At 47.3% G+C, this 12,444-nt stretch overlaps 1 long non-coding RNA gene across 7 annotated transcripts in view; it reads left to right on the top strand.

Moving 5' to 3' along the window:
• The window catches only part of LOC125697235 (uncharacterized), a 46,280-nt gene that overhangs the window by 28,311 nt on the left and 5,525 nt on the right, over positions 1–12,444 (top strand). For 3 of the 7 annotated variants that reach the window (XR_007378734.1, XR_007378739.1, XR_007378733.1), the window contains 4 exons: positions 4,546–4,594; positions 8,152–8,915; positions 10,631–11,119; positions 11,274–11,338. This is a non-coding gene — a long non-coding RNA (uncharacterized LOC125697235). The remainder of the gene's footprint in view (positions 1–4,545; positions 4,595–8,151; positions 8,916–10,630; positions 11,120–11,273; positions 11,339–12,444) is intronic. The other 4 variants (XR_007378736.1, XR_007378738.1, XR_007378737.1 and 1 more) reach the window with 4 other exon arrangements.

Genomic DNA, 12,444 nt, shown 5'->3' with positions numbered 1-12,444 from the left:
CAGATGTGTGACAGACGTGCACTCATGCACTGCACTGCGGATGCTGTATTTTGGCTGCAGCAGAGGTAAATATTATTTCTGTATCATGTGGAGGATGAAATAATACCTCTTGAGGATTTGGAAGAAAGACGGAGGAGACTCAGTTTATCATGGTCTGCCCATAGCTTTTTTCACTTGAGCACATTGTCATGCAACAAGAAATAAAGCAGGAGAAGAAAATGCAGCTTAGTGATTAAAGGGATTTTGGCCTCCAAGCGAATCCTGGTCAGCCCCTTCCAAAAAACAACACGTTGTTTGCAATGGCATCCTCCACCCTTTGTCTTCTGTAACTATCAGGATGCTTCTTCCCCCTCTCCTAAAATGTGAGTTGCTCACATCTGCTCAGCTGCAGCTCACACAGAGGCTGACTCTGGGGTCCTCAGCCTGGAGGGGATAGGAGAACAACACAAGCTCATCCAACTGGTAAAATCCTGTCTATAAATTAGAAGTGCAGGCTCACAGCTCTTGTTTTTAAACACTAAACGCATCCAATTGCTCTGCTAAAGACTCTCACCCTAGCAGAAAACTATAATAATCACAAAATCCTGTTTGATGGGGGAAAAAAAGGATAGATGGCAGAAGCATGAGGTTGGCTTGGATCGTATCTCTTGCCCTGTGCCTGGTACCAGGTGACATCCGAAGCACACCACAGCCATAGGATGGCATCATGATGCTGCTGTGAGATTGTCCCATGTGCACAGACTGCAGCAACCCAACCTCATCCCTGTCCCCATAGGCAGTGATAGTGTAGGGAGGGAGGGATAAATATAAAACAGGAGCAGGTTAAATCCCTCAAATCCCTTTCTTTAACTTCATGCCCTTATTACAACTGTGCTCCTGGAGCTGGGGCATTCAGTCCCTCTCAGTATAGGCTGTAAAGCATCCCTCCTTCCATCCCCTTTTTCATGAATATCTAAAGAACTGGGTGGCTTTTCCCCACCCTCTCGTGGCCCTCTCACTCCCAGCTCTGTGAAACCTGAGTCCAGAGCTCAGGTTTTCTCACGCTTCCCATCTCTTTGCAGAGCAGAGCAGCTGCAGGCAGTCTGTATCGGGACACACTGAGGGATATTTTCTGGATTGCCCAAGAAACAGCCATCAGCTTGGAAGATGCCCATGGGCAGCGCTTTGCAGGAGGCAATGCCAAAAGTTGCCCAAAAGTAAGGGGTAGGGATTTGGAACTGGATGATCTTTGAGGTCCCTTCCAACCCAAGCTATTCTGTGAATAGAATCTGGAGGGCTGGAAGGAGAAGTTAAAAGCCTAGATGGCACGCTGTCCAGCTTGGAAATTGCTCCCAGGGAAGGCAGCTTTCACCACATTTGTCAGATGACTGAAAACCAAATGCAGTAAAAATGTTCCTTTAGGGACAGGACAGCAGCAGGATGAAATCAGGGTACCAAAGCCCAGCACAAAGCTCTGTGTCTGGGGTTAGATGTTCCCTAGAGGCTGATGTGACGTCCTGCCCCGCCGCCCTAGTGAGGTCCCATTCACTCTGAGATCATCTCTTTTGCTGGTATCCAAAGCTGACTCAGTGCTCACACGTGCTGCTTTTTGGCCTTATTTATTACCATTTCCCAACATCCAAAATAAACAACGCCTGAGGTTCTTCAGCCCCTTCGAGCGGGAGCTGTGCCTGTGCTGGGGTCCTGCATTCCCCAGGCTCAAGAGATGATGACAAATCCCCTGGCACGGGCAATGCCTTTCAGCTAAGCCCAAACCTGTTTAGTCTCAGGGGCACAGGGAGCTGAAAGGAGAGCCTGGTTGGCAGCTCTGGTTTAAACAGTGTGACTGGGGCATCCCCCCATACTCCTCTGCAGATAAATCACAGTTCAATGGAGCCCATGCAGTGGCAGCTGGGATATCCGAGCCAGCAGCAGAAGGCAATATGTGCTTCCAACCCATCCCTCACCCCTGTAAAAATACACAAATAGGAGCAGAAAGGCCACTGCCTGCGGGCCTCAGCCCTGAAGGTAAGATTCAATGGGCGGCTGTGGGCGCAGGGAGATGAGAATGAGAGGAATGGGCAAAGCCATGGGAGCAAGACTGCAGCTTGCTGCCTCTAATGATGCTGGGCTATGCCAAGGGGCAGCTTGATGGGTTTAATTTATCGTTATTCCCTCCCTACATAATCTCTGAGAAGTGCCACTTTCAGTTTGTATATCTTTCCTTGACATGTATATTTAGCACTCATTAACCACTTACCTGGGCTAATAATTCAGCTTTTTGTTCCAAACTCTAAATTTCCTCATTTCCGCGAGTTCTTGGAGCCAAAGAGAACATTTCTGACAGATTAATTTCGACTTTGTTTGAAGGCTTACTGCAGCCTTTTGGTTTATTTGAACAAAATTTTCCATGTTTTCCAAAGATTAGTCATTATGAAACCATCTCGTTGCTTTAAAGCCCTAAATGGTTCTTACCCCTTTCAGCAAAAAGCAAGTTCAGAATGTCAGAAATTGGTTGTTTTTAAGAAGAAGAAAAAGAAAAAAAAACCCCTCATTACATCTGGGTGTTTTAGCCAAGCTTGCAGCAATTAACATCGCTGTTTCTGTCCAAATCCTTTACTGCCCTAATTTATAGGTGCTATCATTGCTTTATTCTAGATTCAATGGCCCAGTGGTTTCTTTTCCATCTATTTAACCTCTGTCAGCACATAAATCCTTAAGAATGATGGGACCTGGAGTGAGTAGCTCTTGCACAACACCTTTGTGCAAACATTAAATATGCTGCAGTGTTTAAGCACACGCTTAAATGTGACTTGAGTGCAATCTTAGCAGCTGTGTCAAACAGATTCAAACTGTGTCAAGCAGAGAGGATTAGGGCTGTTTGCTGGAAAAGAGACTGATGCCGAGGGGCTGAGCACCTTCGTGCTTGATTTCCTGCCTATGCAAAAAGCAACAGGAGTGCAACAAGTCAAAGCAAGCACAGGCTGCACCGCAGGGTTTTCCCCATCAGCAGAAGTTGAACTTGGCTCACAGCTGAACCTGAACCAGAACCACCAAGCGTGGGAGATAACAAATGTTTAAATTCTTGATTGCAGAGAAACTGGGGAGGTGCCACCAGGAGCCTCTCTGCGTTTCCTCATCCCACCTTGAGGAGATGCTGTGGTCAGCAAAAGTCTCCAAGAAATGTTTTGTGGTTGGGTTTGGGTTGTGTTTTCGGGTTATTATTTTATTTCCACTGCTCAGCTGTAGAAGGAGACGTGTTGCACGTGAACAAGGAATCCCCACAGGCTGCAGGAAAACAATCAGCAGCCCAGGCTGAGTAGGAAGTGGTTGGAAATCCATCCTAGAAAGCTGAGAAGTGAAGCATTCAGCTTTGAGGAGGGTTTCGCCCTCTGTTGCAGGTTATTGCCATTGGCAAAACCAGGATGGAGGACAAGAAAACCTGGAAGCGAAAACTGGGGAGGCCTGGAATTGGGCAAGAGGGAAGGAGAGGTGTAAAACCAGCCTCCAAAATGTTGCTCTGTTGCAGGACTCATCCTTAGCCTGCATGAAAATCCCCACCATCAGGATCCCATCTGCAAAGTCTGTTTTCAAGTTACACAGCGCTAATTTGTGGTTTTGAGGAGAGACTATTGGAAAATAGCAGCACGAATCCAAGCCAAAGTTGCTAATTTTGGCTGGTCTTTGCCTTTCTTGGTTCCAATTGAAGATACATTTTGTTTGAAAACATGGAACTCAGACATAAGGAAAAACGAACCAGATTATGAAGATTTCCATTCATTAGTGTGGCCTAATATAACCAAGTTTTGCACAGTGCAAGGACAGGATATTCCCCACCACCATATTTTGGGTTGCTTTTTTTTTGTTTGTTTGTCTGTTCTGTATGTTTCTTATTCGTGCTGGGTTGAAGATGTGCCTGAGTGGCCTGCAGGCAAATTAAGAGCTAGTTTCAAAACCAGCCTCTATGCAAGGCTGGCTGCTTCTTTATAGGAGAAATCTCAGCTCATCCCATCATTATTTTTGGTGGTAGCTACTGGCTTCTATACTCTTGTGCTATATATCCTGGTGACTGGATGCCCCAGGTGGTGAGGAGCTCAGCTCAGGGGTGGTGGGAAGGTGTCCATGGCGTGACACCTGTTGGCACTGAGCTGGCAGAGGGACACGAGATCCAACACAAAACACAGCACCTGTACATGTCTGTTGGACTCGAGGTTAAGGCTGCATCTGCTCCTTGGAAACAGATTTAAGAGATGGCAGGAATAAATCTGCTCAGGGAAGGGTCATTTTCCATAACACCTGCTTGTTATTGTCTTCTGCTCTGCGTGGAGTCCTTTTACAACCTTGCATTTGGGGAGCTTGGCTGGGCTGCCAAAAAAAACAGAGGGAATCGCTCTTTTATGAGCCATCCCTTCTTCCCTTTTATGCTGTTAGGAATTTCCCTCTGCGTATCTCTCACAAATTCCTTTTAAAAACGTTGCATTCAAGTGAAAGTGATCCATCCCAACTTGGCTTCTCTCACATCAGCAAGTGGAGCTCTTGGTCTCCTTTTCACTCTCTGTTTTTTAGGGTTTCCAATACATCAGACCAACGGCCTGTAGAAGAACAATTATCTCAGGTGAGAACTAATTATCACCATCACCCATTCTGGCTGGAGGGAAAGGTTTACTGTGGGTTCTACGTGGTCATGGACTTTTGATTAGGAAGTAATAACACGTGAAGAGTTGGGTGAAGTGTTTCTGCACTCAGCCAACGCCAACCCTGGGTTAAAGTCTATCTTCACAGCCACAAGGTCTATAGGTGGTTAAGGGGTCAACTTGGCACTGATTTAAAAGCACAGCCTTGGTGTTGCTGCTATGTCTGAGCGTGCAGTAAACAACAAGCAGAGGAAAACAAGAGCAGCTTGAACGCTTTCCAAGGGAGTGATTTATTTTTTCCCCTTTGGTAAACTCCCCTTTGTCAAAATGAAATCTTTCCAGGAGAGAAATTAGCTTATAAAGATTTTGGTCAAGCCTTGCGTTTGTTTGTTTCCAAATGTCTTTTTAATGAAGTCGTAGAACCATATCAGATTTTGTAAAAGTCAGAATGAAAACAAGATGTATTCATTTTGCCTTTAAAAACAGGGCTGGAAGCAAAGGAAGAGTTTATACAGTTCAGTTCTCTGCCCCTGTGTGGGATCAAATATTTTCAGCATATGGATAAAAAGCCAAGAAATGTGAGCATTCCTTCTGCTTCATTTTTATCTTCTTCCTCACTCCACAGTCTCCCTTTTCACAGTGCTTTCCTACTGCCCATTAAATGCCCTCTGTTGCCTCTGTATTTCAGCTGTCCTGAATTAGAATGGCGCAATTAATTACCAACCTGCACTGGAGCATCCCAATCCCTGGCCCTATTGCAAGGTGCCTTCCTGCAGCTTTCCCCTGCTCCCCAGCCTAGGACAGGCCTTCTTGTGTCTTGTCCTTCACTCCCTTCCTTACCAAGCCTAGGAAGTAATATGTGGCAATGCTGGAGAAAATTTTTTCTGTCTGATTGGCTGTTTAAACCAAACCCACACTGTTGCTGCTATTGGAGCTGGCCAACAATGGCAATTTAATGAAATCCAAACATTTTGGGAAAATGTATCAATTTCACCTATGGTTTCAACAGGAAATTATGGAAACATTTCCATCCCATATAGTCAAAATGTTTCCTTCTGACCATTGCATCGGCTGCTTTCCTACCACAAATATTGCGTGCAGAGCAGTTGATGTTCAGATCTGTATCTGATGTGTTTCAATGTAAAAGTCAAACCAGGAAAAAAAAAAACCCACCCCATTTTGGCTCCACTGGTAATTTGCTCTCGTTTGTACTTGGAAAAAGAAAGACTCATATTCCAGTGGCTGCTTCCCTCAAGACAAATGCTTTAGAGAAAGCTTTTTTCTAACTTTAATGTTCAAAAGTGTCAAGGAAATCTGAGTCATTTGCCTGCTTTGAATTGTACAGAATAAATGGGCTTCTCAATCCCCTGGGCTGTTTCAACATCTCAGCCAGAGGCCTCTATTAAAAACCCAGCTAACTCTGCTATGACACTTTCTTGTCCCCATCTCACAGATGGGAAAGCAGCCTGGTGGTGACCCACCTAGGTCACAAGCAATGGAGATGGGGCCAGAGCCCAGTCCTTCTCCCACTGCCCATCCAGCCTCAAGTGAAGCTAAATTGGATACTGGGAAGAATTTATCCACATATCCATGCTGGACACCCAGGGATGCTCAGCGGTGTACGAGTCAGCCCAGCATAGCATAGTTCCAAAAGCTCTTTTCTTTCTTATGCTGGCAGATAACCCAGTTGGATTGTGTGGGTAGATTCCCCCAGAAGAATGGTTATTCCAGGGCAGGAGTAGAGTCTCATTTTAAATTCCCCCAAATGAGATTATCTGCACAGTGGAAGGTACTTGTGTACCAGGATAAAAGCATCCATATGGGAATTTACACCAAGATATCCAGAAGACAGAGAACTCATATCCTAAATCCATTTAACTGATCCGTATGGACATGTACACAGTGGAGGGATGATATCCTGTGCTCCTGAACACCAAATGAAACCATCTGTACTCAAAAAACATCTTCTGATTCCTCTTCCTGTTGCTGGTTGCTTGTATCTTTTAAAATAACAGTAATTTCCTACTTGGCAGCTATACTGAACCAATATATGATTCCTGTGTTGTAACCTTCAACTGATTTAGATGTAGGTCTTGGTCTTCTCAAGGCTATGGATAGGCTTCTCAAGGCTATCTGTCCCAACAGGCCATCGGTCCATGGCCTATGGCACCCAGGTAAGTGGGAATATGGAAAGTATCATGGGAAATCGAGTCTGAATGTAGCCAGGATAACAGCTTATGGATAGCAGCAAGGCCACATTTTTAGAGATTCTGGTTAACGCTGTACTCATTGTACACTGGCGAAGACTCAACATCTTGGTTAAGCTCTTCAATCTGCAGGGCTTTCATCCCAAGGAAACCCAACTGAAATTTAATGTTGTTAGGACTGTGGGCTCTGCAGAAATTGCTTTTGTCTACCCGAAAGAGCTATTTCAATGGGGAACTCCTGGCCAGCTCTGAAGCTCAGTTATTTAGGGGCGAGCTTATGTAGAGATGTCAGCTGCGTAGCCAGCTATTAGCTAAGTTAGCTGTAGAACTTGATCTCTCACATATTTATCTTTAATAGAAACAGTGGCCTGTAGTGGTTATTTGTGTTTCAGATAACTCCCTGCCCTCAGTTTGGGGAAACCATCATTGTTTCCTCGTGCCCAAGGAATGACTTCTTCAGAGCAATAGCGTCTCCATCTAATAGCTAAATAGCCTTAATGCACGGCAGTCTCCAGCTAGAAGAAAAGCCAGAGCAAAGCTTCCATCCAAGGCGATGCCAGCCAGATGCAGGGCACCCTGCAATGGCACAGTGTTGGCTTTATCCTCGACCCAAGGCAAGAGATCCCCTGTGCCAAAACCTGAGAACGTCTTCTATGCTTTCCATACAAGTCTTGGAGCCAGCTCTCCTAACAAGTCTGGGTCTGGTGCCAAGAAGGCTTTGCTAAAGGAAACCCAACAGCTCATGAATGATTTGTTTAAACAACAAATGCCCGCCCTGGCACACAGAGCTGTTAGCTTTCCAGTCCTTTCCAAGGTTGCAAGCATAAATATCCCGAGCACACAGCTCTGCATCATGTTTCCAAGCTCTCCTGCTCGCTCTGTGGCATCCTGGGGTCTGAACATCCGTCCAGGCATCTCTGTCTCTCTTACAGATCCAGGCTTTGGCTCTGCTGGCCAGCCCACTTCTGTGGATTTTCACCTTCCTGCTAGAATTATGCTTCTGTAGGAGCTCTCCATCTCCTAGAACAAAAAACCCAGTCTAGGAAACCCCTTCCTTTAAGGTTCCTCTTGAAGTTTTGAGGGACCCATGGCTTTCTCAAGGCATTCAGCATTCCCTTGGCTGTGGTGTGCTCCATGTTGCTTTTCTCGTGGTCCTCAGTGTTCCCAAAGAGACAGTCCAGGTTAAAATTACCCCTGGTGTAATGTCTTGGGGCTTTTGATGCTGCATATGGAAGGCAGCTGTCAATTAGCAGCTGAAAAAATAGCCTGCAGTGCTAATGAGAGCAAATCTAATAGAGACCTCTTCCAAATTGTTTCCATCCATTTTTCAGGGCTTTTAATTGCTGTCATATTAGAAGGATGCCAGAAGGAAAACACGAGGGAAAAGCCCCATTCAGAGGTAGGTTCCTCTCTGCCAGGACTGGCTCGGAGGCAGCCTTTTTCCCTGAGTTTCATTCACAGGAGCTTCTCAACTCTTTTACAGAGCTGCATTTAGCCCTGGGTCCTGGCCAGCTCCTGAAATCTCATTTCCCTGGCAGTGAGGATGGGAAGAGGGCCCTTGGTTTTGTTACCAAGCACTGCAGCCCTACCGAAGGCTGGGGATGGATGCTACCTTCCAGCCACCCGCTGTGCTGTACTGTGACTCTTTTATTTTAGAAGGAATGTAGTTAAACAGGGGATATTAGCTACTGGAAAAGCAACAGCAAAATATGCAATGTTTCTAAATTCTTACCAAATAAAGGCTAATTGTTCCGTGGATAAAATGAGGGGTGTTGGCCCTACAGCCAAGATGCTGCAGACAGAAAGCAAAAGAAAAACAAGGCAATGAACGAAACACAGAGAGGGCAACACAAACAAGAAAGCAATGTGATCTATGAAACTATTACATATAATCTCTCCATGTACTTATACTGTATGGGAGCTGCTCAGTCACGGCCTGAACCTCTGATTGATCACCTGAAGTGAGCCATGAGTCAGCCAGAGGAGCACAGGTGAAGACAATTCCTAGACCTATTTAAGAGCTGGCTACCAGTGGGGAAGGATCTCTCCCGGAGATGTGCTCTGCTGGAGTTTTGTAAGTGAGCCCAGGATACAGGTAAGCTTTCTATTTATTCTCTTTTTGTTACTGTGATCCGCTTTGCCTAACTCTCTTCTTTATTTTGTAATTATAGTATCTTAATATTCATTGATTATGCATACAAGTTACCCACTTTAGGCTGTGGATATACCCTGGGGTGTTTAGAATTATGTTATTAAAGGCTGCAAAAGCACCTCTTCTTGCCTTTGCAGTGATGCTTGGCCCACCAGCACGGTCCCAAATAGATGATAATGCACTAAGCGTGCCTTTAATAACCTCAGGACAAGTAGCAGCTTTGCAAAACAAACTTCCCCCAGCTGCACCCACCTGGACAGCAGCCCACTCAGCTGCATCCCATGCTGGCCCCTCCTTCTGGACCCAGCCTTGCAAATCTGGGCCAGATCAGGACAACCCGTCCATGACCCTGATACGGGGACCTGGGGATTGGGGCAGAGAGGACGATGATGCTCGGCACAGCCAAGGGTCATATCCTGCAGCCTTGGACATCTGGTCTGGGCGTCTCTCTCTGGTTGCCAAGCTCAAGAGCAAAGGAAGAGGGGAGGAGAAAAGCAAATCCCCATCCATGACCTCAATGCTCCCCAGAACCAACTTTACCCCCTCCTCTGCCCTCTCTGGAGCCTTTTCCAGTGTCCACACACTGCTGACTTTCATCTGAGGTGTGAAACATCCCCTCTGGAACTCCTGCAGTTATTTCATCACAAATCCTCCCGAGATGAAGCCCTTTATCCCCCCAGATTCCTGGAATACCAAACGCTTGGAATGACCCGGAGCATTCCCCTCATCCATCCATCTATCTGTCCCGCACAGAGTTTGCCCAGACCATCTGCAAGGTCGTGATCCCCAGCACTGCTGAAAGCACGTGTATGTGTGTGTGTGTGCATGGGAGATGATGGGTCCAGGCAGCCTGAGCGCCAAGCCAGCCATCTGCTTCACAGAATGCCACATGTGCTCCCTGTTTTTAAAAGGGAATGGAGCAAAACAACCCCTCGTGAGATAACGGTTTGCAAAGTCCTCCAAAGTCGGCCCTGAAGAGCTGCAGTCCTCTGGTTGCTGGGGCAGGAAGGTAAATGAGGCAGAAAGCTGGACACACAAAATGGGTCTGTTTGCAGCTTTCCGGTGGTGCAGGGCAGACGTAACCCAGGATGAGAAGGAAAGACTTTGTTTATACCAAGGAGAAGCAAATTCAGGGACAGGGCCTGGGGGTACCAAGTTGTCACGGTGTCCCTAGCTGCTCTTCATCCAGACCCAGTCTTCCCTAACGCCTTCACTCTCAATGCCTTTTTGAGGTGGCATAACCCAGAGTATGTCTCAGCTGTGACCAGCTCCCTGTAGCAGCCCTTCCATGACAGCTTTTCCATGCTGGAAAGCTGCTATCGTGCCCCTCTGCCTGCTGTCCTGGCCTAGACTAAAACACAGCCATCTCTTGTAAATCACGGCTTCTTAGCCCTTCATCACCCTTGATGATTGTCTCTGGTCTCCAAGTTGTCCTCATCTGTGTTTTTGCACACTGAGAGGAAGCACGTGCCTTCTTCGGCTGGGCTCCTGGGAGGCTTATTGGAGCCATGACCATTGCAAGCCCAGACATTCCTGAGACGTCTGGGGCCTGACACAAGGCAGGGCAATGGGACAGTGATTGGGAGGGGCAGAAGCAATTATGCTTTTTCATTTCTACACAAGCACACACCCATTTTCTCAATTTCCCTCATTTCCAGCCCACGTCTGAGTCAGCCCTGGACTTGGACTAACCCTAGCTGCAGACTGAGCTCATAAGGACTTCATAACTTGCTGGCAAACCTTAAAGAACAGGCAAGTGTTGGAAACAAGCGAGGCACCACCAGCCCCCTGCAAAAAGAGGGGGAGGCAGATGGGTTGTGAGGCATGGTGAGGGTGGGCTGGGTGAGCTACCTCTTGGCCATGCATTGGGGCATCACCAGGTCACAGGTGCTTGGCACAATTGTCACCACCTGTGCACGACCTTCTCCAGGAGGCTTCTGCCCCATTCTTGTTTCTTTCTGTTTTTGACAGTCTCCCTTCCTCTGCCTTCTAAAACTATTCTCTGAGCTCTGATATCCGCTCAAGATCAGCCTCGGGTATTTTCAGAGGTGATGGAGAAGACTGTGAAAAGAACTGCCGGTGGTTTAAGCCCTTGGCAAAAAATATGGTGTGTTGGAGAGATGCCTGTGAGGGGAGTGGGGCTCATGGTGAGATGGCTGTGCTGTGATCTCAGGCACACGGTGTCCATCCCTCCACCCATCCTCTGGGCTGACACCTCCACAGGTGTTAAAGACATCAGCTGGCCACCCTCCTGCTGGTGTTTTTCCATCTGCCTGCTCTTGACAGCTCGTATTTTTCAAGCCCTAGGGTGGGTGTGCAGAGCAATAGGGCAGTGCCTGAGGATGGAGGCTGGAGTGCAATGAGAGGTGAGTAACACACAGCTCAGGGAGCATGTAAACAACTGTTTACAAGGTGGATGGGACAAGGGGGAATGGTTTTAAACTGAGACAGGGGAGGTTTAGGTTGGATATTAGGAGGAAGATTTTTCCCCCAGAGGGTGGGGAGGCACTGGAACAGGCTGCCCAAGGAGGCTGTGGATGCCCCATCCCTGCAGGCATTCAAGGCCAGGCTGGATGTGGCTCTGGGCAGCCTGGGCTGCTGGTTGGTGACCCTGCACACAGCAGGGGGTTGGGACTGATACTCATCAGTCCCAACCCAATTGTGGTCCTTTTCAACCCAGGCCATTCTGTGATTCTATGGTTCTATTCTAAGATTGAATTCACACAGTGCTGAGATTTTGGGGTGCTTGCCTCTCAGTGGGATGCTTTAGGACCACTGCAAGGCCCCTGCTGCACCCATGGGTCTGCACAGTGCTCAGTCAGGAGCCAGGCGTAACCTAGGAGGTGACAGCTGCAGCTGGGAGATGAAACACAGCGAGCCCTCCAGGTTTATGTCAGTGAATCAGACCAGCGAAGTGATTGCTTCCAAGAAACCTCCCTGCAACCTGCAATTGGAAATACTTTCCATGCCTTTGTTGCTCAACAGCATACCAGCATCCTCCAAGGGGGACGATTTTGTTTCTGTGATCGGTGTGTATCAACAGCTTTGCTGCTGGTCCTGGGGGTTTTGGTCCAAAAGCAGTGAAAGCTCCAAATATGCCCAAGATGAAGCTCTGGTCTCACCTGCTTTGTGGATGTGAACTGGCACAACAAGTTGCTGGCTTGTTGGATCTTTTATGGGCAGCTCCACTAACGAAGGAGCGGGGAAAATGATAAATGATGCCTGGAGGTAGCCAGGGTAGATTACTCACAGGCACTGCACGTAGCTGATCTCGAAAATAAATTCCAGCTAAATTCTTTAAAAACTTCAAGGAGGGGGAGAGTGGAGGTTGAAATGAGTCAGTCAGCCCTTCAGATGTGCATTCCCAGACCTTCCAGCCTTCATCCAGCAGAAGTGAAGTCGGTCCCGTGCATCCTCTGGCATAGTGCAGGATGCAGCAGGTGAGATGCCAGCAGCCAAACTCCATCCCCTG

The sequence above is a fragment of the Lagopus muta genome, chromosome 8, assembly GCF_023343835.1.
Source record: "Lagopus muta isolate bLagMut1 chromosome 8, bLagMut1 primary, whole genome shotgun sequence".
NCBI classification, from domain to species: domain Eukaryota; kingdom Metazoa; phylum Chordata; class Aves; order Galliformes; family Phasianidae; genus Lagopus; species Lagopus muta.
Note: the sequence above shows the minus strand (reverse complement) of the source record. Positions and strands in the feature narration are given on the sequence as shown.